Source organism: Acinonyx jubatus, chromosome C1 (genome assembly GCF_027475565.1).
Source record: "Acinonyx jubatus isolate Ajub_Pintada_27869175 chromosome C1, VMU_Ajub_asm_v1.0, whole genome shotgun sequence".
NCBI lineage: Eukaryota > Metazoa > Chordata > Mammalia > Carnivora > Felidae > Acinonyx > Acinonyx jubatus.
In genome coordinates, this window is record NC_069381.1 from 63,444,423 (window position 1) to 63,468,227 (window position 23,805).

Below are 23,805 nucleotides of genomic sequence, written 5' to 3' on the forward strand. Positions count from 1 at the left end.
GGCTCAGTTGGTTGATCATCCAACTCTTGATTTCGGCTCAGGTCATGATCTCATGGGTTTGTGGGATTGAGCCCCACATCATGCTCTGAGCTGACAGTGTGGAGCCTGCTTGAGAGTCTCTCTTCCTCTCTCTCTCTGCCCCTCCCTGCCTCATGTGCACATGTGTGTGCATGCGCGCACATTCTCTCTTTCTCTCAAAATAAATAAATAAACATGAAATATAGAAGTGAGGGATATGAGTTAGACATTCATCCCACAGGTATTTGCATCCCACAGGTATTTACCTGCTCTGTGCCAGGCGCTGTGCTAGGCACCAAAGAGATCAGCAAACAAGACAGATGTGGTTGCTAACTTCATGGATCTTCTATTACAATGAATTTAAGACTCCAGTATTTGAGTCAGGACTACCACCTACTAACTGAATAACTGGATAAGTTAATTAACCTCTCCAGGCCTTAATTTTCTACCTATAAAATGAGAATAATCAAAGGACCTCCTCATAGGGTAGCTGTGATGAGTATTTAATTATTTACATGCAAATGCATGTAAAACTCAGAAATATTAAGACCAACACCTACGGCTGGTTTCACTGGGTTGTTGTAGCTTAGTTACGCATGTATAGTTTCACTAAAGACCTGTATTTGAGACATTTAACAAAATTAGCATTTTAATTATGAGTATTAAATTAAAATTATCATTACTGGGCACAGGTCTCGCTTAAGTAGCAGTTGGAGACAAGATACAGAGGATGTGGCTGCAGTGACCAGATGTTAGGGAGGCTGGATTTCTGAATTTGGGTAATGGGTCAGACACATTAGTATAATACCTGGCATGAAATAAGTGCTCAATAAATGCTAGTTGTTGTTAGTGTTATTATGATTATTAGGCCCTGAAGCCTTCATAAGTAAATAAAACTGACTTAATGGAGCACAACTGTGGTGTTTATATGTACCAAGTAACTAATAAATGTGAGCTCACACTTACGCACGTGCGCACATGCACCCACACACACTTCAGTCTGCATCTTTATGGCAGGCTATTCCAAGCGTGTATGAAATGGAAAGGACCTTAGAAATAATATAATCTGGCTCCCTCAGGATGATGGAACTTGGGATTTGGAGAAGTAAAGTAGCTTGCCAAGTCACATAGTGAGTAGTAAAGTAGGAATTAAAATCTGCTCTTTTGCCCCAGCTGGAAAAGGTCTACTGTACCCACACTGCCCCTCTTCTCGCCGCTTCATTTCCTACCCACTGATGAGGAGGGACACCTACACCACAGGGGCAGACTGCAAACATCTTGCCCTTCATGCCAAACATAGTTACAAGCTTTGGAGGGCAGCAATTTTGCCTTTCCTGGCTCCTCCCCTTTCTGCCTCCTGTTTGGTTCATAATGAAGATAAAACCCAAACACAAAAGGTGTAGGACTGACAAACATAGCCAGTCTCACTGGGTGGCTGTGGCTCAGTTGTGCTTGTTATAGATTCACTAAAAACTTTTGTTTGGAGCCTCACAAAATTAGCATTTTAATTGTGGGTATTAAATAAAAACTGCCATTATTGAACTCAGCTCTAGTTAAGTAGCAACTGGAGACAAGATATGGAAGATGTGGTTCTAGTGACCAAATGTCAGGACTGACAACTCTGTGGGCCAGACATTCTGTTAATCATACAAGGCCTCTTAAATCCTGCTTTTTAGTCATTCTTAAATAACCAGTGTTGCGCTCAGCTGTTGGCACAGAACATGTGACATGCACACTCAGGAACATTAGTAGACAGCTTCTTCTAAAATGGACTTGGGAAACAAGAGTGCAGCGTGAACATGGGGAAGCAAAAGAAAGCAAGAAAGTATGCGACCATGAAGCGAATGCTTAGTCTCCAAGATCAGAGGCTTAAAGAGAAGGATAGATTGAAACCTAAAAAGAAAGAAAAGAAAGATCCCAGTGCACTCAAGGAAAGAGAAGTCCCCCAACATCCTTCCTGCTTATTCTTCCAGTATAACACACAGCTGGGCCCACCTTACCACATCCTTGTTTATACCAATGTTATCAACTTTTCCATTAAGGCCAAATTTGACTGGGGCGCCTGGGTGGCTCAGTCGGTTGAGTGTCTGACTTCGGCTCAGGTCATGATCTAGCGGTTCATGAGTTTGAGCCCCGCATCGGGCTCTGTGTTGACAGCTCAGAGCCTGGAGCCGGCTTCAGATTCTGTGTCCCCCTCTCTTTCTGCCCCACCCCTGCTTGTGCTCTGTCTCTTTCAAAAATGAATTAAAAACAAAAAATTATATATATATATATATACACATACATAAAAGCCAAACTCGACTTAATAGAATCAATGATGGACTGTGTATGCCAAGTGTGTCCCTTGTATAACTGACTGTAATGGCTGAAACTGAGAAGTTGGGGCAAAAGTATGGAGTGGCTCTAAGGATTGCCAAGGATCCAAGATTTGAGCGATTACCATGCACACACAAAGGAACCTATGCAAATGACTTCTTAGTAAAGAGAGTAACTCAGCACAAGTATTACATTGTGGCCACAGTTGACCAGGACCTTAAAGGAAGGATCTGGAAGATCCCTGGAGTGCCCATCATGTACATTTCTAACCATAGGTACAACATTGAGCGGATGCCAGATGATTATGGACCCCCTCGGTTCTAATTCTAACACTCTAAAGAGAGTTCCTCTGCCTTCCTTTACCAACTTTTTCTGTTGCCAGTTCATGTAGCAATACGTTATAACATGAATTATTCTCCTTCTTACCCATTTGCTCTGTTATGAGCTGAGTATGGTTAAATACACTCACTTTTGATGTTGTTTTGAAATTGATATTTTGTATCATTTTGAATTTTGTCACATCTTTTTATAAATCAGATGATTGCACACATAATAAAATTAAAAAGTAATAAAATGGACTTGGATTTATCTTTAGATCACTTAATTTTCATGCTGAGGAGTTCACATTACTGTTACCATAATAGGCACTGTCATCATTGACTTTTCCGGTGACGTAGTGCACAGACTTCTGCTTGAACCCCACAAATTGAATTCAGAGAACTGGTTGCTGTAGTTGATCAAACAGTGGCTCCCAAAAAGATATGTCCACTTCCTAATCCCTGGAACCTGTAAATGTGACCTTATTTGGAAAAGAGGGTCATCGTAGATGTAATTAAGGATCTTGAGATCATTCTGGGTTACATGGGTCAGCCCAAAAATCCAATTTCAAAGTGTCCTTACACATGAAGACAGAGGCAAGGATTGGAGTGATGCACTGGCAGGCCAGGACTTCCCGGAGCCACTGGAAGCTGGAAGAAGCAAGATATGATCCTCTCCCTAGAGTCTTTGGGAGGTAGTGTGTCCCTGCTGACAACTTGATTTCTGGCTTCTAGACTCCAGATCTTTGAGAATTTCTCTTGTTTTAAGCCACCAAGTGTGTGGTGATTTATTATGGCAGCTCCAGGAAAGTAATACACACTTGCCAACTACAAGTCCGGGGTTTCCTAAATGAGAGGTGTTGGATGGGGCAAGGGAACTCAGAGTCAGTTCTGAAGAGCACTAGGGAAATGGGTGGAGAGATGGGCGGGCCTCTGAGGTAGGAGGGGCCTCTGAGATTCTGGAGGAAGTGTTTACATATTCTCTGCACTGTGCTTCCATTTTAAAGGGACTGCTCATTTGCTTGTTTTCTCACCCATGCTTCCAGTCTTCCCTTCCTCCTATGTATATGGTGAAGGGATGCCCCAAATTTGCCTTTTTCTTCTAACCTGTAGTATAAGAACAATTTGGACCTCAGAGTCAACCATGTTAGCAAACAATATTTCTTAAATTTTTTTTAACTATTTCTATTGTTAACTCAGCATTCATTTTCCCTTTACCATTCATTCTCACCCATTTGTCATATAACAGGCCAATGTTCTCTTAAGACTGGTAAATTCACTTACGGTGGATCAATCAGTCAAGCTGCACCCAGAAGACCACTCTTCAAAATTACTGGAACATTTGGTATTTCCAATATCAGAGTTTGCTAGCATCTGGAGAAATGCCTACTAATGTTCACACATTTGTGCATTCCTTCATTTGGTCTGTGAAGATGTTTGTTAGGCTTTGTGTGTGCCAGGCACTGTGTTGGGCACAGAATGCTCAGGTTCACAGAGCAGGCATAGTGCTGCCCTTCTGGAGCTGTGGGCACAGTAGCACATCTCGATCTTGACAGAGCAGACTTGGTGTTCTCTGAGATTAATTTGAGATCTAACTTCACTGGTTTTCTCTGGAACCCTTCCCTCTCCCCGCCTGCATCAAAGCAACCTGGACTCCCAAAAGAAAGTTCTAATATCAATGAGGGTGTCCACAGAGCTTCTGGGAACGTCCCCTCCCCACTCACCCTCCACTTCCACAGGCATCTGGAGTACCTCTCCCCACCCCAAGTCAAGAAAGAGCCCGATTCAAAATCCACCAACAGCTGATTTGCACTGGATTTGCCACCCATGTGTAGCAATCTGAAGAGTTAGCCCTCTAAAAGGGTCATTTGAGCTATCATAACATAAAGAACAACTCTGATTTTTGCCCTAAAGTGATAACATTCAGAGTGGGAATTGTATTTACGGAGAGCTTGACTAGCCAGTTCCGCCTGTTTCTCACAAATAGTCTCTGCCTCTTCCCTCTAGCCACAACTTAGGTTTATTGAGATATTGCTCTGACCTGCACTGCTCTAAGCATATTTAGAAGTTATTAACTCATTTGCTCCGCCTAACAACCTGAGATCGGTGCTATCATTCCCATTTTGCAAATGAAGAAACTGAGGTAAAGAGAGGTTAAGTTACTTCCCAGTTTTCAAAGTGGCAGAAAGGGTTTGGTAGTTTGGCTCCAGAGTCCACAGTTTTAAGCACTGTACCAGGCTGCCCTCACAGGGTCAAAGTATCAGGCATTGGTAACCTATGTATGGCTGATGGTTGGTTAGCGAATCAGCAGTTGATCAACAAGAACCCAGGTTCTTTGACTACAGATACTCCTCTCTCCGCCCTGGGTCATATAAAAAAATAATTGTAGAAGAAAGGGAGATTGAAAAATAAAGTGCAAGGCAATGCAGTAAAGCCTCATTTTTCACTGATTTGAAAGACTTCTTGAGCAGACAACACCCTCTCCAAAGTAGCCTTCCGTACCCCACAGGGTGAGACCCAGCTGTGCTGACTTCTGCCTCTGAGCTTGCAGTCCTGAAGCATTGCCAGATGCAGTGCAGGAACCCTCAATACAGCAGCTCTTTATAACAGTTTGGGGAGGAAGCGAGCTACCTCGTTCCGTCTATGAACAATCAGAGACACAAGTAACAGGAGAGTTTAACTAGAACCTTTTTGTTCCTCAAAGTCTCAGTATAAAAGTCATGCTTTTAGTTCATTACTGTGACAAGACATGACAGTTAATTCACTGAGATGACTTCTAAACTGTGAAGGTGTGTTAGTAACCAAAATTTGGTTAGGACACATGTGAAATCATGTGGGATTTCTTTGGAGTACACAATGCCTGGATACTGCATTCTTTAACGGAAGCAGGGTGTGGTTTGCGCATACAGGGTGTAGAGTTGTGGGTGCTCAGCAGGTAATTTATTTCCTGGTCATGGGCTGATGAGCACAAGGGTCCAAGGGCAGGCGGATCAAAAGAGAGGAGGACTGTGTGCCCAGGTGCTGTTTCTCTTACCCTAAGGCTGCCCGAGGCAATAGTTTTCATCCGGTAGGACACAGAAATGCTTCCCCTGATATACAGTGCCAGGAATCTAGAGGAAAACATGTCCTGGTTCTGTCTAGAACACTGGTAACAAATCCTGCGGAACGGCTTTCATTTTTTAAAAGAGAGAACTAGATGACTATTGTGTCATTTCCACAGCCAACAGTTTATAGGTCAAGATGATCTGGAGCTAAGAAATGTAATATTCATTATGACACAGCATGACAAAGAGAGTTTTGTTTGGTAAAGAATTTTCCTTTAATCAGAGGCCCAGGAAGGATGAATATAAAAAGGTCTTTAGCATTCCAAGACAAATTAGATGGCCCCCTCTCTGTCTCCCTTTCTTATCTTCCTAATTATTTATTCTGCACCCCTTACCCACCCACGGCCAAGAATGTAAACCACATGAAGGCAGGGATTTTTGTGTTTGCTCCTTGTGGTATCCACTGTGCCTTGCACAAAGCCTGGCACATGGTCCCTCTTCAATACGTAAACAAATGAAGAGTGAGTGAATTGTGATCTGAAGAACAACCCTCCCAAAAGAATTCATTTGTTAAAATAAGCTAGCGCATTGCCTATAAAGCAGCTTCCTTCATTAAGGGCAGGCCTGTAGGTTAACTTGCGATAGAGTCTGTGATTCCAGCATCGAGCCTAATGACATGGCTCTTCCATGGACAGTGCTCTCTGCTTCCCTCCACCAGTTGTTCTTCCCTGGCATTTGTTCTGGATCTGTAGTTATAGCTTTTCCTCCCGAGAATCCACCTGAGGAGAGGTTGTGTTTTTCTTACATTCGAAGCTTAGCAAATTGAGTAAAACCCACTTAGGCAAACACCTGACCATCTTTTGAATTGTAAGAGACCTGGAAGCTGAAGACCGAGGTTGCTAATTTGAGGGATGCCTGGCAGCTTGGGCCCAGCTTTGGGCTCAGCGTGGCTTTCCCGGGCAGTCAGGACTGTCTCTGGATTCTGTCCTGGCTCAGCAGAAGTGCAGGGCAATGCCAGAGCGGCAGGGTGAAATGGATCCATGGCGGGCCATCCGTGGTGGGCACCTGGAAAACCCTCCTTACCGTGTCCTGGCCCATCTGGCATTCTAAGATCCTAGGATTGCTCGAAACCTAATAAAAGGTGTCCAGAGGGCCCAGGGTTAACACGGCGTTGTTCCTCAGGTACAAGATTATGGTTTCCAATAAAATGATTTGTGAAGCCTGAGGTGATTTTGTGGGAGAAAAAAAGGAAGATTAAAAAGGCTGTGTCAAAATAGTGTTTTGATTAGACCAGAAGCATAATTCTAGAAAATGGAAAGTAGTAGAAATGTAGCAGAAAATGAGCCTGGGGCCTACCCTCCCGGGATGAACCGAGGTCATAAATCATCCCCTCTGTCCCCAATTTTTCAAGTGTGATGTTTTTTTCTACATTTTGTAGACTTAAATATTCTACATTGTGGAAAAAATAGCTAATGCACAATCCTTTACGTTTAAGCTCATATTATTATATTTGCCATCTTTTTAATTTGGGGAAGATATTTCATCTACCCTGTTTCGGAATATATATGATCTTGTGCTTTACTTTCTTATGAAGGAGGGGAGAGTAAATCAATAAGCTCCTTGGTTTAGGGGGAACTAATTACTAAATTTCCCTCCAGTTCTGCAGGCTGTGACAACAGGCTGTTTCCTTCCTGACAACTGAACTTTGCATCCCAACCTCCATTAGTCTTAATAGAAGCCATGCATTCTCTCCCCCTCACTGTGATATAAGAATAATTTTTCCTCCGAGTGGAATAATGGTTGTGAAGTCATTTAGGTATTCACAGAAAAAAATAGCCTTTTGCTGTTGTTTTTTATTGATTCCCAGAATGAGGCTAAGAGTAACCCTGCTCCATTTTACCGTAAATACTATTAATCGAGAGAGGAGTTCTAGTGTAGAGAGACGATTGATTTGAATTTAAATGAGTTAATATTCAGAATTTCCATCAAGACTCAGATAAAACAACAAAATCATCCAGTGACTGGGGCTAAATTGTAGAGCTTCTGTTTAGACTGCCTGAACAAAAGCTTGCATTTTCAGTGCACCAGATATGAAAAAAGACCGTAAACAGTCCGCTCCCCAATCCTGTTGTACATGAGATCCCAAAAGTATATGCTTCACCTCCACCATTACTGATTTATTCATTCCTGACCTCATTCCCAAGGCAGCTCACCCATTTCTTCCACCTGTCCAGAACCAATGTCTTCTTTTAAATGAGAATTTTTCACTCCAGAAAAATAGGTTGACTTTTGAATTTGACAAAGTAGAGGTTGGAGTTATGGTGCTGTTTTAAGAGAAGTGGGGGAGGCCAGATTCCCAATCTACATAATAATTCAACAGAATTTAAAGCTGTCTTTAGCACTTTGCATTAGAAGCAAGTAATTACCTCCAACTGGAATGAAATGAGGGTCAAGAATGGTTTCAAGCAATCAAGTGGAAGTGTTACTTGCTTTATTGAACATGCTAATACAAAGCTGTATTCAGAAGAGTTAAAGGAGAAAAATTCCTCCAACCCAAATTGCCTTGTGAGCTTTTTTGCAAGAGCGGGCCAGAATGTTGTGTAGCTGATAAAAAGTCTCAGTTGTTTAGTGTTAACACTTTAAATGACTTCACCTAGGAATTTTAGTGATTCTGGACTTACACTTTTGTATCTAATTTTAATGATGCGTTCTCTGTACCTAAGTATAAGTGCACATCCATTCTCTGTGCATGTAACTTAACTATGTATCTCAAATGGGTGTGCCTATTTCAAATGGTTAGCTTGGCATCCTACCAGATTATAAAATTAATTTAAGTAGATATGAATTATACAATTTTAGTAGGTGGAAATATTCGCTGAGTCAGTTTCTTCTTGTGTAATACTAGGCTTATAAACATACTTATCCAAACTCAAACACATTTTTTATTTACTCAGGCATCCATGATTCTAATCTGCATGGGCAGCAATTCAAATTCATAACAAGAATTTATTTATTAGCAACAATTTAACTTAGAGAGTAAAAATGCAATCAGATCCAGAATTCATGAATTTTCTTTTTCTTTTTTTTTTTTTTCATCAGACACTAACCAAAGTCTAGGATGAGTACTTTATACACCTAGGTTGATCATAATATAAATAATTCTGGCTTAAGAATTATGTCTTGTAGCTTTTTAAAAAATATTCTCTATCATATAACAGGAAATAAGTGGATGTTAAACTTGGTTAAATGATTCAAAAAGACAATGTAAGTGAGACAAACTATTTAACACATCATGAAGTGGGCAGTCTCTATTTTCAAGGGTCCAGAGAACTGCAAAATAGGGTGCAAGCAGGAAGCTTTCATAGGATGAAGAATAAGGAACAGGAAGAAGGAAATTTAAGTGGATTAGGAAAAAGAAAGTAAACATAGAGCCCAGAGTTGGCTTGGTGTTTGGGATTGGCTGACTGGATAAACCATGTTCCTGGTCAAGTGCAGCAGCTACAGGGACATGAAAGTTCTCCAGGTCTGTTTGCTGGCATGACATCACCAGGCAGGAGCAGCTCCATCCTGGGCCTAGAAGTTCATTTGGACAGCTCTTTAAATAAGTACATTGATTTTATTTTTTTATTTTTTATTTTATTTATTTTTTTGGTTTATTTTATTTTATTTTTTTAATAAAAAATTTTTTAATATTTATTAATTTTTGAGGGGGGGCAGAGAGAGAGAGAAGGAGCTGTCAGCACATAGCTCAACGTGGGGATCGAACTCACAGACCACGAGATCATGACCTGAGCCGAAGGCGCAAGCTTAATCGTCTGAGCCACCCAGGCGCCCCTAAATAAGTAACTTTAAGTGATAGATTGTTAAAATTTAAATTAGATCATGGTTATTAAAAAGTTACAAAACTATTGAAGGTTTATAGTTCAAAGCCATCTGAGGTATTTAATTCACCTTAAAAGTTTTATCTTTTATCTTAAAAAGTTTTTTCTAGTACACATTAAAACAAACAAACAAAAGGGAACAGTTAGGTAAAACTAGGACTTTGGAAAAAGTGTTCAAAGCAGAGGAGAAAATTTGTGTGTATAAATTCCCCTCAAATCCCTCTCTATTGCACTGACACATTCATATTGTGAAGCAAGATAATTGGAGAGAATCTCTGGAAAAATGCAAAATTGTTTATTCTGCAGAAGTCTCCTGTAATCCTTGCTTGGCCCCCTTTTCATCCCCTGATGAGATGGACTTGATAGATCAGAGGAAAATTTGGGAAAGGGTAACAAATAAACCCTAAGAGTACATTGTTTACACATTAAGGGTTTATCGGCACTCACTCAAAGTCCAAAATGAACCAGATGTCCCTTTCCATCTTGTAACCGGCAAGGTTAAGTGCATCAAAGAAAGAGAGAGCTGAAAGTTGTTCCAAGTGTTTGCAACGGCCAGGTTGAGAAGTGCTTGGTGATACTTTCTCCCACATTTCACTGACCGCACTCAGCCACATTATCCCGACCTAATGCAGTGGAGGTGGGGCAATGTGAGGCCAGCAAGAGGACATGAGGTGGGACTTACAGTCTCTGCCACAGGACATTTGCTGACTCCCTTATGCTCATCCTACCTTGGCAGCCAGCTCCCTGTTTTCTCTCCTTTGAACCAACAAACCTCCAAAGAAAGAAAATTTCAGGGTGCCTGGATCGCTCAGTCGGGTTAAACATCCATCTCTTGATTTCGACTCAGATCATGATCTCATAGTTCATGAGTTTGAGCCCCAAGTTGGGCTCTGTGCTCTCAGCGGATTCTCTCTGGGATTGGGATCTCTCTCTCTCTACCTCTCTCTCTGCCCCTCCCTGACTCATACTCTCAGTCTTTCTCAAAATAAATAAATAAACTTGGAAGGAAAGAAGGAAGGAAGGGAGGAAGGAAAGAAGGAAACTTTCCAATGAGAGAAAGAGAGATTGAATGAGAACACTGGCTCTCGTACCATGCCCAAGAGCATAAAATTCCAGAGTGGTGCCATATTTCAGTGTTATACACTCCAGGTCATCCTGCACATCATTTCTTAAAGACTAAAAAGAGAAGAAGATAGAGCAATCAAAATGAGAATATATGTTTACACTATTGAAATAACAACATAAATAAGAATGTAGCTCTCACTCTGCTTCCCTTCCTCTGGGTAATTACTCCCACTGTAGTGAGTATGATAAAGTGTACGTCTGACTCCCTTATTCCAGAAACACATTAAGAACCTTAAGCTTCCTCAATCTTAAGCCACCTGGTTATCGACCTTATCTTCATTTCTTAAAGGGTACCTACTATTGAGCCATTTCTTATTCTCCTGAATATTCGGTGACGTCATGGTCATCAGCATGAGTGACGCTTTCTGGACTTGTCCAACCAACATTTTGAATGTCTTCCAAGTGCCAGGCCTTGTGCCAGCTTGTTCCTGAGGCTGCACTCCTCTCCAGGACTCATGGTCTAGCAGCTTCTGTCTGAGTCCAGACAGATACGCTATGGGAAACATAACCACTGTTTCTTGTAACCCACACCCTGAGGTGTGCTGCAGGGTCTGTGCTGAGCCATAAAATGGAAGGGTTCTCTGAGGTAAGCAAAGGTTTCCAATGCTTACTTACTGCTCCCAAATAGTCACATCCAGGATGGGATGGCCCATACATTAAAGACAAAATATTTGCTATTCTTATAGAAGTTAAGAATTGGGATTGGTTTTTCCCAAAGCAAACTTCAGCGCTCTCCAGTGTCTCTCAGACTTTATTTGGTGATTAGGGGGCAGGGGGGAGAACAATGTTCTGAACATTGACTGTTCGTGCCTATCTGGGGCTCACTTTTACCATCAGAGATGCTCCTTGCCGGCCATAATGCTGGCCCATAGTGGGTGGGCCTGGAGTGGGGGCAGTAGCTTGAGGAGGTACGCTCCCTAGACTCAGCTCTTCCATTAATTAGCTCTGCGACCTTGGAGGAGTCCTTTGGCCCCTGTGAGCTCCAGTTCCCTCATGTGTAAAATCAAATGCTTGGACTAGACATGGCTCTCCCAGCTGTGACACCCTGTTGTTCTAGCCTTCTGTATTTCTGCCTCTGTAATTGAGGTCAGCAGCCCTGTGTCATATGGGGTCTGCAGGGAGAATGTATTGGAGCAGTGTCACCAGGATGATCACCTCAAAAGGCATTCACCCCACAGTGACTTGCCAAGAGAAAAACCACTGGACACATCACCTCTAGAACTCTTTGGCATTGTTTTTGGTTTTTTTTTTTCCCTACAACTTCCAGGTGTTCACTATGGTCACAAACTGAGAAAGGAAATGAATAATCCTTCTCCAGCCAGTAAAGCCAACAGGTAGAAAGGTTGGGTTTCTTTATACCCATGAATATGTCACTAAGATAGCCATGGCAAAGGATGCTTAGCCCATGGCTGACAGAGAGTCAATGGGTTTATAGAGAGAAAGTTATCAAAAGCAAAGAGTTGCCTGTCACTGGGAGCCCAAATCAGCCCAAGCAGACTTAACCATGCAATATTGTGAACTTATAGACCTAGAGTGTCAGAGGATGAGTCTCCCCCCGACATTTACACACATTTTGCAGACAAGAGAACTGAAGCCCAGAGAGGATGACCAGCTCAACGTGATGAACAATAGGCAGAACTGAGATGAAACCTGTTATCTTCTGACTCCTGACTCAGAGGTCCATAGTTTTATACTATCCTGCCCTAGAGAATTCATAGACATACTCATGGAAACCTGAATATGTTATCAAGAATAGTAGTGTGATGATAATGCCGATAATGGTCATTGTACATACCACATATTTATACTTTATGCATATCACATGTGTTACATATACACTCATACACACATACCCCATTTATTGAGTAGCCAACGTTAGCCAGGCACTTTGCTAGTCATTTGATATACCTGCTTGTGTATTTTACGATGACTCTATAAGATATAATCCCTTTATTATTATTCCCATTTTATAGGTGAGAAAATTGAGGCTTAGAGAGATGACATGACTCATTCATTTGATGACAAGTAGCCACTCATTTCATTGAACCAATTGTTTTAAGTTCTTACTGTGTACAGGCATTAAACTAGTCACTGTGGTGGAATTTAGAAATAAATTAGGAAAGAGCTCTGCCTTCAAAGAGATGACAGAGATGTCTGACATAAACCATACACTTATATAACAGCGATATAAAGGAGAAATAAGACTGATGTCAGAAGAAAGATCTGACTACATTCCAGGGGAATTCAGAGCAAGGGATGTATTTTTTTCATATTGAATGGATCAAGGGAGGAAAGACAAGAGTCAGGAGGTAGCTGAACTGAGCCTCAAAAGAAGGATAAGTAGCGGGCACTAAAACTGGGGTAGAAAGCCTGATCCCTGACCAGTACATGGCTACAACAAAGGGACAGTGACTATAAAACCTTTAGTAAATAAGGACCCAATATGACTAATCTCATGAACCACTTGCTATAAAGAAATCTGGCTTTCTGATTTTGTTATACTGAAAGAAATGGGAAAACCATTAGAAAACTTGTGAAGTTGGTGTCCAAACTAAAAGCAAAGTGGAACCGACCCCAACACCATGAGCATCTCTTCATAGGAGAAGAAACTAGAGCATTTTCCTTTACAGTCCACAGGATTTATAGTTGTAATAGGTCGTTGATTCTGAACCCAGAAATCTGAACACAGTGGGTCAAATCAACCTCCTAGAAAGAGAGGATCCACAGAAGAAAAAAGCCTGATGCAACACAATTAACCTACATCACCACTTTACAGAAGAGCGGTGGTTCGTCCCCCATGGAAGTAGGAACAGAAAGAGAAGATTGGGCTGAAACCAGTGTCGTGCTGGTAAATGTTTAAACACTAGTTCTTTTTTTTTTTAATGTGCATATATACATGCTTAAGTTTATTACATATTTTATTAATATAAAGGCAGCACACAATTTACCAGTAAAGATAAAATATACCATACTCTTTGTTGTAAATTCCCTATAGCCGATTCGTTCTCACAGAATGCTTTCATGGATTTTTGCAAAATCCATGTGTCTGTAGCCAACATCTGCTTGCAGTTAGTCGAGTGAGTGTAGTTCCACCATGAATGGGGTTGATATTTCTGGTTATTTAATGGGTTAAATGAAAGTGAAACAAAAATACCTGTGTTGGAACTTTACTCACTCCTCAATAACACAAGAGACTTCTTGGCTGTATCAAACAGTAATTGTCAAATAATACTAGAAGACTAGTTTTTCAATTTTGTGCTATGCATGATATGAGGGCTATAGACAAAACACATTTTTATCTACAATAGTAACATTTTCTCCATCACTTTGGTAACAATCCACAGAACAATAAACTAAGTTCTGACTTGTAATATTTGCTTATTTCTGTGATACAAATACTCCCAAATGGCTGGTTTCCAGATACCAAAGAGATATCACTGAGTGCAGAGTAAGGAAGACAAGCATAAGAGCAGACCTTCTATGATATATACTCTACATAGAAGAACTTTGTCAGGTGTGTGGTTTGCAAGTTTTTCCTCCCAGTCTGTAACTTGTCTTTTCATTCCCTTAAAAGAGTCTTTCACAGCACAAAACTTTTTAATTTTGATGAAACCCAGTTTATCAATATTTTCTTTCATGGATCATGTCTTTAGTATCGTGTCTAAGAATTCCTCACGTAAGTTTAGGTTCTGAAGATTTTTCTCCTATGTTTTCTTATAAAAGTTATAAAGCTTTCCATTTTTTATTTAAATCCGTGATCCATTTTGAATTCATTTGTATGTGGTGTGAGGCTTTAAGTCCAGGTTCATTCTGTTGCCTATGGATGTCCAACTGTACCAGCACCATTTGCTTAAAAGATGATCTTTTCTCCATTGAAATTCCTTTATTTTCATATAACTTATCTTCTTGTAAGTTTGTTAGTAATGGTTGTGGTTTGACATCCAGCTCACAAAGTCCCTGAGAATTTGATCATGGGTTCTGGAAGCCAGTACGGCTGGCCCCTGCACACTGTTGATTTAAACCATGTTGCACGGTTTTGATTTGGGGGAAAACAAGCAGTCATGGAGATGATTAGGGATGGTGAGCACGCACAAATACTGCAGTATAGAACATAAAACATTATAAAAGCGTTAGGGCCCAGAGGTGGCATTAGTACCATCTTGTAGAAAATTAAAACTCAAGTTTGAAACTCACACTCATTAGCTATGGGAAGAGGGAGTAAGAATTGAATGTAATTCCTACTATTCATTTGAAATTGCTTAATTAATAGGTTTCCTTCATACTGATTGCATGGCCCGGCAGCTTGGTAAAGCAGTCATGGCTTCTGTGGTCAAACGAAGCTGGGTTTCAGCCTTGGCTTTGACATTTCCCAGCCTTGAAGAAACACCTCACTGACGTTTAGTCTCCCGTAGTGTTAAAATGGAGAGAAGAATCAAAAGCTGTGTCCATTAACTTATTGAATACTTGATGAACTCCAGGCTATGTAGAAAGGATGAAGGATATGGCAGTGAGCAAAGTCATCATGTTTTTTGCCCTCATAGAACTCAAAGTCCAGTGGGAAGGTAGACAATGGAAAATAAGCACACTAGTAAATAAAATGGTATTACAATTGTGTTAAGTGTCATAAAGAAAAAAAAAAGCAGATGCTATGATTCAAACAGTCAAACAAAAACCCCAACACAGTTCCAGTAACAGAGGTTGCTAAGTGGTAGCTATTTTTTTTTTTATTACAGATTTGGGTAAGTTTCAGAGTGGCACGGGCAGAGGTTTGGAGACCTCATTTGAAGGCCTATCAGTCATTTTTGCTGAGTATTGTAATGCCCACTTTGCTTATAAAGCTGAATTGGATGTACTTAAAGGCCCACTCCTGCTCTAAGAAACAGTGACCAACAAATGTGTCAAGCAGGGATTTGTTACATAAAGACATAGATAAATTCAATCAATATGGTAGTCATTAGGTCTGATGTTATATATATTTATATTTTTAGTAACATTTTTCTAGCATAGTCCCTAGTCACTGTGCCCTTTTCAAAATGGACTAAATTATGAAAAAGTACTTAGGGAGCTAGAATCTGGAAACCTGGGACAATGAGGTGACTGCTGCAGTGTTTACCGATTTTATTTTCAACTATTATACATGTCGGATTTTGTTCAGAAGTACTTTATTGTTAATCAATGTTTTTTTGTAATGAAGTCCATAAATCCACAGTAAGTAAACATTCAAACTTGTTGATGTCCTTCTGCTTTCCTGCTTGAGTTTATGTGTTTTCATCAGAATCGAAGTCTTTTTTTTTCTTTTTCTTTTTTTTTTTTTTTTTACTGGTTTTCCACGAAGCCTCCCCTGACTTACTGAACAACCAGCCAGTGTTGGCTGCCTGGAAGGAGAAGATGAGGGCAGGAGCTGTGGAGAGGCCTGAGTGCTTCTGCTTCTTGGCTGGCCCTTTCATCCTTTAGAACAAAAGGATTCATCTTTCCTCTCTACCAGTAGGTCTATTTTTTTTTCAGTGGGAAGATGGAAGACAAAGAGGGATATGGTCAGTTTTTTTTGTTTGTTTCCCTTCTTTCATTTTTTCTGATTGACAAATTAGGACTGTCTTATTGTAGAAAATTTGGAAAATAGCAGAAGCTACAAAGGATAAAATAAAAATTATCAGTGGTTCTATTGTTAGAATTCTTCCCCCCAGACCTTGAAATACTGGGCATGATAATTCCAAAACTTCAGAGTTCAGCTCCGTTAAAGTCATTGCTTCTGTGTCTACCACAGTTTAAGACCAATGGTAGAAGCCATGTACCTATCCAAGGAACAGGTACGGCTTAAATATGGATGATGTGGTGTTGCAGGTATTATTCCAAGTACTTGACAGATTCATTTCTTACAACAACCCTGTAAGAGTCCTCCTATTACCCCCATTTTTCTAGAGTTACAGAGGCAGTCAGACACATAACCTAAATTCTGACTCAAGAAAACCAGTTCCAAGTCCACAGGCTAACTGACTTTCTTGGACTGCAGAAAGCTGACCTCCTCCACTCTCCCCAACACATCCCCTTCTTTGTTTCTTTGTCTCCATCCAGGCCTAATATTGACTTTCTTCCTATTGTGCCTTGTTACATGATACGCTCTATCACTCCTGTGAATGAAGAATCTGTTTTGTCTCTTTATCTTCTTGGAACTTTCCTTTCACTCACTTCTACTGAAGTCCAAGAGCATTTCCATGGTGTAAACTATAACTCCCAACTGTCTCCCCAGTTCTGAACATCTAGGCAGTTTTACACAAAGTCATCTGCAACCCTGAGCATACATTTGGGGAAGTGGGGGGGTCGGTGCTTAAGTGTACCTGTTAATGGTATTTCTGAGGTCATGGAGGCCAGCAACCCCTTACAATATTAGGAAGATAAACTATTTCTATGATTTTTTTCTGTGCATACAGGTTTTATAGTTTATTTTTATTTTTTCCTAACTTGAGACTTTGAAATATTTCAGACCTGCAGAAAAATTGAAAGTATTTTCATTAAATAGTTTTTACCTTTACCTTTATGTACCTAGTTTCTCAGGACTGCCATAATAATTACTACAACTTGAGTGACTTAAACAACAGAAATTTACTGCCTTATAGTATGGACTCTGAAATCAAGGTGTCAAAAGGGCTATGCTCCCTTTGAAGGCTCTAAGGAAGATTCTTCATTGCCTCTTTCTAACTTCTGGTGATTGTTTGATGTCTTTGGCATTCCTGGGCTTATATCACTCTGCCTCCATCGTCATAGCCTTCCCCCTGTGTGTGTCGCCGTGTTTCCTCTCTTCTTCTTATAAGGATAGCAGTCATGTTGGATTTAAGGTCCACACAGTATAATCCTGTGTGCATGTCTGTATCTAAACTTCTTCTTTTGATAAGGACACCAGTTATGTTGGATTAGAGGCCCATCTTTGTCCAATATGGCTTCATTTAAATTTAGCTAATTATATCTGCAAAGACCCTATTTCCAAATAAGGTCACACTCTGGGCTTCTGGAACTGCTTAACCCAGTACACATACATCCATTAATTATTAACATGCATGCATGCATCCATCCATCCATCCATCCCCACACACAATTTTATTGATCTATATAAAAGTTAGTACTAGACAGGACACTTTGCCTCTAAATACTTTGGTCTGCTGGTATCTGCTAAGAAAAAAAGACATTGTCCTACATAATCACCATATAATAATGACAACATAATAAACTTAGCATTTGATGCCATAATTTATCTAAGATACAGACAATATTTTATTTCAAAAGTATTCTTTATAGTAATGGGTTTTTTTTCCAAATCTGGTTCTAATAAAAGATCAGACATTGCATTTATTTGTTATGTCTCTTTAGTCTCCTAGACTAGAAAAAAAAACTAGAAGAAAAACACACACCTTTTTTTTATGTCACTGACATTTTTGAAAATTCCAAATCAGTTAGTTGTCTTTGAAAATGTTCCATATTCTAGATTTGTCTGGTTATTTCTTCATGATTCGATTCAGGTTAAATATTTTTGGAAAGAATACTACATAGGCGACATTGTATGCCCCTATTCTATCACACCAGGAGGCTCACAGTGTCCATTTGCTCCATTGCTAATGATGCTAAACAGGACTAAGGTGCTGAGAGCCTCCTCTCTTCATTGTAATGGGGTTCCCAATGACCCTCAGTTTATTTAATTCTTGTTTCATATTTTCTTTTAAAATTGGTCTATTTCTGTTCTAAACTTTTGAATTCCTGATTAGGGATGTTTTAAAAATACATGGAAGTGCTTTTTTTATGGACATTTAATTCAGTTTGGGATTGTGCTTCAGTTTTCTTCTGCTTTGTAGTTTTGCATTGAAGAATTTTGACCCTCATTTTCCAAGGTTTTACTGTGACTGTGGGGATGTTATCTGCTGTTTTAACTTTGAATTATCTCCTATTTTCCTGGACCAGCATTAGCAGGTCCTGTGTAGCAGATTCTGTGTAGACAGTGGTAAGGTTTGGGGGAGGCTCACTTGGTTTCCTAGTTCAAGAGCACTGTCTTTTGTTGATATAGTTAAGGGTACTTTTAAATAGGTCTTACTGGGCACCTGGGTGGCTCAGTTGGTTAAGCTCTGACTTCAGCTCAGGTCATGATCTCATGGTTCGTGGGTTCGAGCCCAGCGTTGGGCTATGCTCTGACAACTTGGAGACTGGAGCCTGTTTCAGAATCTGTGTCTGCCTCTCTCTGTCTCTCTCTGCCCCTCCCCCACTTGTGTGCTCGCGTGCTCTCTCTCTCTCTCAAAAATAAATAAATAAAAACTTAGAAAAATTACTTAAAATAGATCGCACCTTTTGTTGGGGGTGAGGAGTGCCTTCTCCTTTTCTGATGGACCCTTAATCTCAAACACTTGCTCCACTGCTTGACTTTACACCGAGGCTCCAAGGACACCTCCCTCTCCCCAAGGAGGTACCTTTCCAACGCACCTTTGTGCAAGCCCTCCTTTTGTGACCCCAGTAGTGGTGCCTGATCCAGCAGGTTGTAGACCTTTGTCAGTGTTGATCTTCTCAGAGCGTGACATTTTCCTATCAGGAATGATTTTTACCTGTGCGCTGTGCCGTCTGTCCTCTGCCCCAAGCGTTCTCCAGCCGACTCAGCTCCAGCAAGGTTTCAGTGCGGGCTCCGCAGACTCCAGATTTTTCTTTCCCTATCTCTGTGTAAATTGAGATTTGTAGCATTCTCTGTCTCCTAGTTATGCTGTAGACAGGGGTTATGGTGGTTTTATTTGCCTTCCTTATTGATCTCTATAAGTTTTGGAGGATATGTGTGGACAAATCCATATTTAGTTAATGTAGAGAAACTCAAAACCTGCATATATTTATTCTTACTTTCTTGGGGTTTTAATGTAAATACAATTGTATACTTTGTATTTTTTAAATCTGTAGCGGTAGCATAATTATATCTATGTTGTTCTCTTTTTTGTGGTTTGCTTTTTACATTTAACTCTTTAAATCTTCTGGAAGTATTCCTTGCTTTTTAAAAATTTTTTTAATGTTTATTTATTTTTGAGAGAGGGAGAGAGGCAGAGTGCTAGTGGGGGAAGGGCAGAGAGAGAATATGAGAGACACAGAATGTGAAGCAGGCTCCAGGCTCTGAGCTGTCAGCACAGAGCCAGCCCCGGGGCTCCACCCTACAAACCGCAAGATCATGACCTCAGTCAAAGTCGGATGCTTAACCGACTGAGCCACCGAGGCGCCCTGTATTCCTTGCTTTTGGCTTGCTTCTCTTCTGGCCTGTGGGTACAGTAGAACATAAGGAATCTTGGCCTAGTTTGCTTAGAAATGGAAGATGCTTAGAGAAAAAAAAGTGCAAACTAGGGCCTCGCTCAAATGTGGCTGATGCTTTCTGAAGCACAAAATGGACAGAGCCTAGATTATAAATTTCTTGCAAAAGCTGAGTGTCAGCCTTTTGGCACTTGAGGCTCTCATTGCTGCTGAGTGTTTTCAGAACCGACTGCCCTTCAAAGCTGGCTGCTTATCAGATTTCTCAGAATAGCTTTATGGATTGTCACATTCTTAGTCACTTTCTTACGTCCCAAATTCTCTATTCTGGTTTCATCTCTTCATGAGCAACTAAAACTTTCTTCTCTCCCAGGGCACTCAGAAGGAGTCTTATCTACAGTAGGTTCTCAGAGATCATTCTAACCCCTTGGAAAGCCTGCATCTACCTTGAGATCACAAGTGGTGTTACATCAAAAGCAGTTTATTTTTCTTTAGAGACTGATGAGAAAAGAAAGACACCTGAGCAGAAACAAGTCTAGAAGCACTGTGTGCTATGCAGCCTCTTGGAGGCCAACTCTGCAACAGGCTAAATAAGACCTCTTCATTTTGCTCAAGAAGTGGTAAAAAGGCAAGGCTATACATGCTCTTCTTGTGTGTGTGTGTGTGTGTGTGTGTGTGTGTGTGTGTGTACATGTATATATACATATGTATGCATGTATATCTGTATCTCATATGGGTATATCCAATAACAGCTACCCAAGTAGCCACGTGGGCATTGCCTGAAAGCACTTTTGAAGGGACTAGGTCATGAATTCAGTTAAGAATCTGCATTGTATTGTAAATTCAAAAGGTCATCAGACCTTTTTGAAGTTCTGTGAGTTATCCTGTTTACCGTTTTTATTCTAACACACATATGTCCCTGGGATATAAATAACTAAATAAAGACAGGGGACACTAAAATAGAATGATGGCACCCTCCCTTGGAAAAGCCCTTCAATAGTTTTCCTTGTTTGGGGGTAAGAAACAAATTCTTGGAGCCTCTAAGATCCTCCATTGTCTTCCCTGTGCCTGCTTCTCCAGCATCATCTGCCTTCCTACACACCTTGGTCTCTCGCCTCATTTCAGTTTCTTAAACATTCCATGTGCCTCTTGCCAACAGAGGATGTTCACATATGTGGTTCCCACTCTCTGATGGTTCTCCTCCCTTGAAAGTATCTATACTATCTCTTCCCTTAGTAATACTTGTATATCTTTGAGATCTCAGGTCAGATATTACTTCTTCTGAGAAGTCCTTGAATCCCATCACACATTTTCACAGTAACTTGTACTTCCAGGGTATTTCTTACAGTTATAATTTTACCTTTTTTGCAGGATCATTTCACTAACAATGTGCTCCTCCTTTACCAGACCATAACCTCCATGAATGGAGGAACAGAGTTTACTCTTGCCAATCATTGAGTCCCCTGTGTTTAGAACAAAGTCTGGCCCACAAGAAGTGCTGAGTAAAATTTTTGTTGGATGCATGAATTAATTGATCAATGTAAAGCAACTAACTGTCCAAAATGAAACAAATATTGAATAGTCATTTTAATCAGATAGACAGTGGGGTGATTTTTTTAAAAAGCATTATTTGGTAATCTCTGAAAAAGATGTTGCAACAGCTGAACACATACATAGCCTGAGAGACAGATGGAAGAACTAAGAGAGAAAATTGAAGAAGAAGGTTGAAGAAAACATGATAAAAAATTCAGAGCTACTTGCTGGTTGTGTCTGAGAGCACAGTGTTCATTTCTAGTCACATCAGTGCTGCGAGGAGTTTAAAGACAGAGTGAAGAGAAAAGCTTGGGACGGCAGCCTGGGTGATCCCAGATCAAATGTCAAGCACCTCACGGAAAGTTTAGAGACATAACGGTGGAAAGTCAAGAGGACTTGAAGGAGATGTAATTATAGACCCACAGCTCAATCACTGTATGTGATAATGCTGCCTACTTTCCTTTTAACAGAGACCTGTTTATGCAGTGCAGATCCTAGAGCAAGGTCCAGAAAAGCATATTTATGAAGTATTTTTTATTATCAATAACAACTAAAGGACCCCAAGGCATAGGATAGTGTTGAGTATTGAAATTGATATCTAAGGATAAAGCACTCTGGTACTGTGAATTAATTCTCTCTCTCTCTCTCTCTCTCTCTCTCACACACACACACACACACACACACACACGTTTATTTTAAGAAAAGTATAAAAAATAGAGAATAACACAGAGATGGTGTTAATTTGATCTTTAAACCAAAATACTATATATTCATCCTGCATCTTAATCAGCTTTTTTTTTTAGTCTAAAAGAAATAGAAATATGACTGTTTCCACTCATTAGTGGATTCCACTGACTCCAAAGTGAAGATAGATTTATAATTCCTTAATGTTTACCAAGGGCTTTGAAGGGAATAGCTGAACATTGACTTTTTTTTTAATATATATAAAGTTGTCTGTTATACTTCATATGGGCACAGAGATGGAACTGGTTTCTCAAAGCATAGTTCTTGAAATAGATCTCTTCTAGCCTGGGAAAATTTGTGCACAGAATTATTAGGACATTTGTGTGTTTGGGAGTGTTTTTTTGTTTGTTTTTTAGTCAAAGTAATCTTTTGATTTTAATTTTTTTATGGCAGTAACATTTTATTTTATTTTTTTGAAAAAATCTATTTTATTGTAGCTGAGTGGTGAACTTATTTTAAGGAAGTGATTGTCCATCTTATAATTTATTATTTTTTGAAAGAAATTTATTTTTTTAATGTTTTTATTTTATTTTTGAGAGAGAGACAGCGTGAGCAGGGGAAGGGCAGAGAGAAAGAGAGAGACCCAGAATCTGAAGCAGGCTCTGAGCTGTCAACACAGAGCCCGTCTGGGGCTTGAACCTATGAGCCAGGAGAACATGACGTGAGCCAAAGTCAAATGCTTAACCGACTAAGCCACCCAGGTGCCCCAAAAGAAATCTATTTTATTGTAGCTGAGTGCTGAAATTATTTTAAGTGATTATCTGTCTTAAAATTTATTTTTTAACTACTTACAATTTTTATTTCTTTCATCTTTTTAAAATGTAATTTATTGTCACGTTGGCTAACATATAGAGTATAAGGTATGCTCTTGTCTTTGGGAGTAGATTCCCATGCTTCATTGCTTACATACAACACCCAGTGCTCGTTCCAACAAGTGCACTCCTCAATGCCCATCACTCATTTTCCCCTCCCCCTCCGACCTCCCATCAACCCTCAGTTTGTTCTCTGTATTTAAGAGTCTCTTATGGTTTGCCTCCCTCTCTGTTTGAAACTATTCTTTCCCCTTCCCTACCCTTCCCCCATGGTCCTCTGTTAAGTTTCTTGAATTCCACATATGAGTGAAAGCATATGATATCTGTCTTTCTCTGACTGACTTATTTCACTTAACATAATACCCTCCAGTTCCATCCATGTTGTTGCCAATGGCAAGATTTCATTATTTCTCATTGCCAAGTAGTATTCCATTATATATATAAACCACATCTTCTCTATCCATTCATCAGTTGATGGGCATTTGGGCTCTTTCCATAATTTGGCTATAGAGGGAGAAGATATTTGCAAATGACATATCAGATAAAGGGTTAGTATTCAAACCTGTAAAGCAAGTGAAACAAATAATCCAGTGAAGAAATGGGCAGAAGACATGAATAGACACTTTTCCAAAGAAAACATCCAGATGGTGAACAGACACATGAAAAGATGTTCAACATTGCTCATCATCAGAGAAATACAAATCAAAACCACATTGAGATTCTACCTCACATGAGTCAGAGAGGCTAAAATCAACAACTC

The 23,805-nt window shown here is 40.1% G+C and overlaps 1 protein-coding gene and 1 pseudogene across 2 annotated transcripts in view; both read left to right on the plus strand.

Annotated features, from left to right (window-relative positions):
• Positions 1-23,805, plus strand: part of ST6GALNAC5 (ST6 N-acetylgalactosaminide alpha-2,6-sialyltransferase 5) — a 176,127-nt gene that overhangs the window by 69,716 nt on the left and 82,606 nt on the right. The window lies entirely within an intron of this gene.
• LOC113599297 (rRNA-processing protein FCF1 homolog) lies at positions 284-22,151 on the plus strand (annotated as a pseudogene).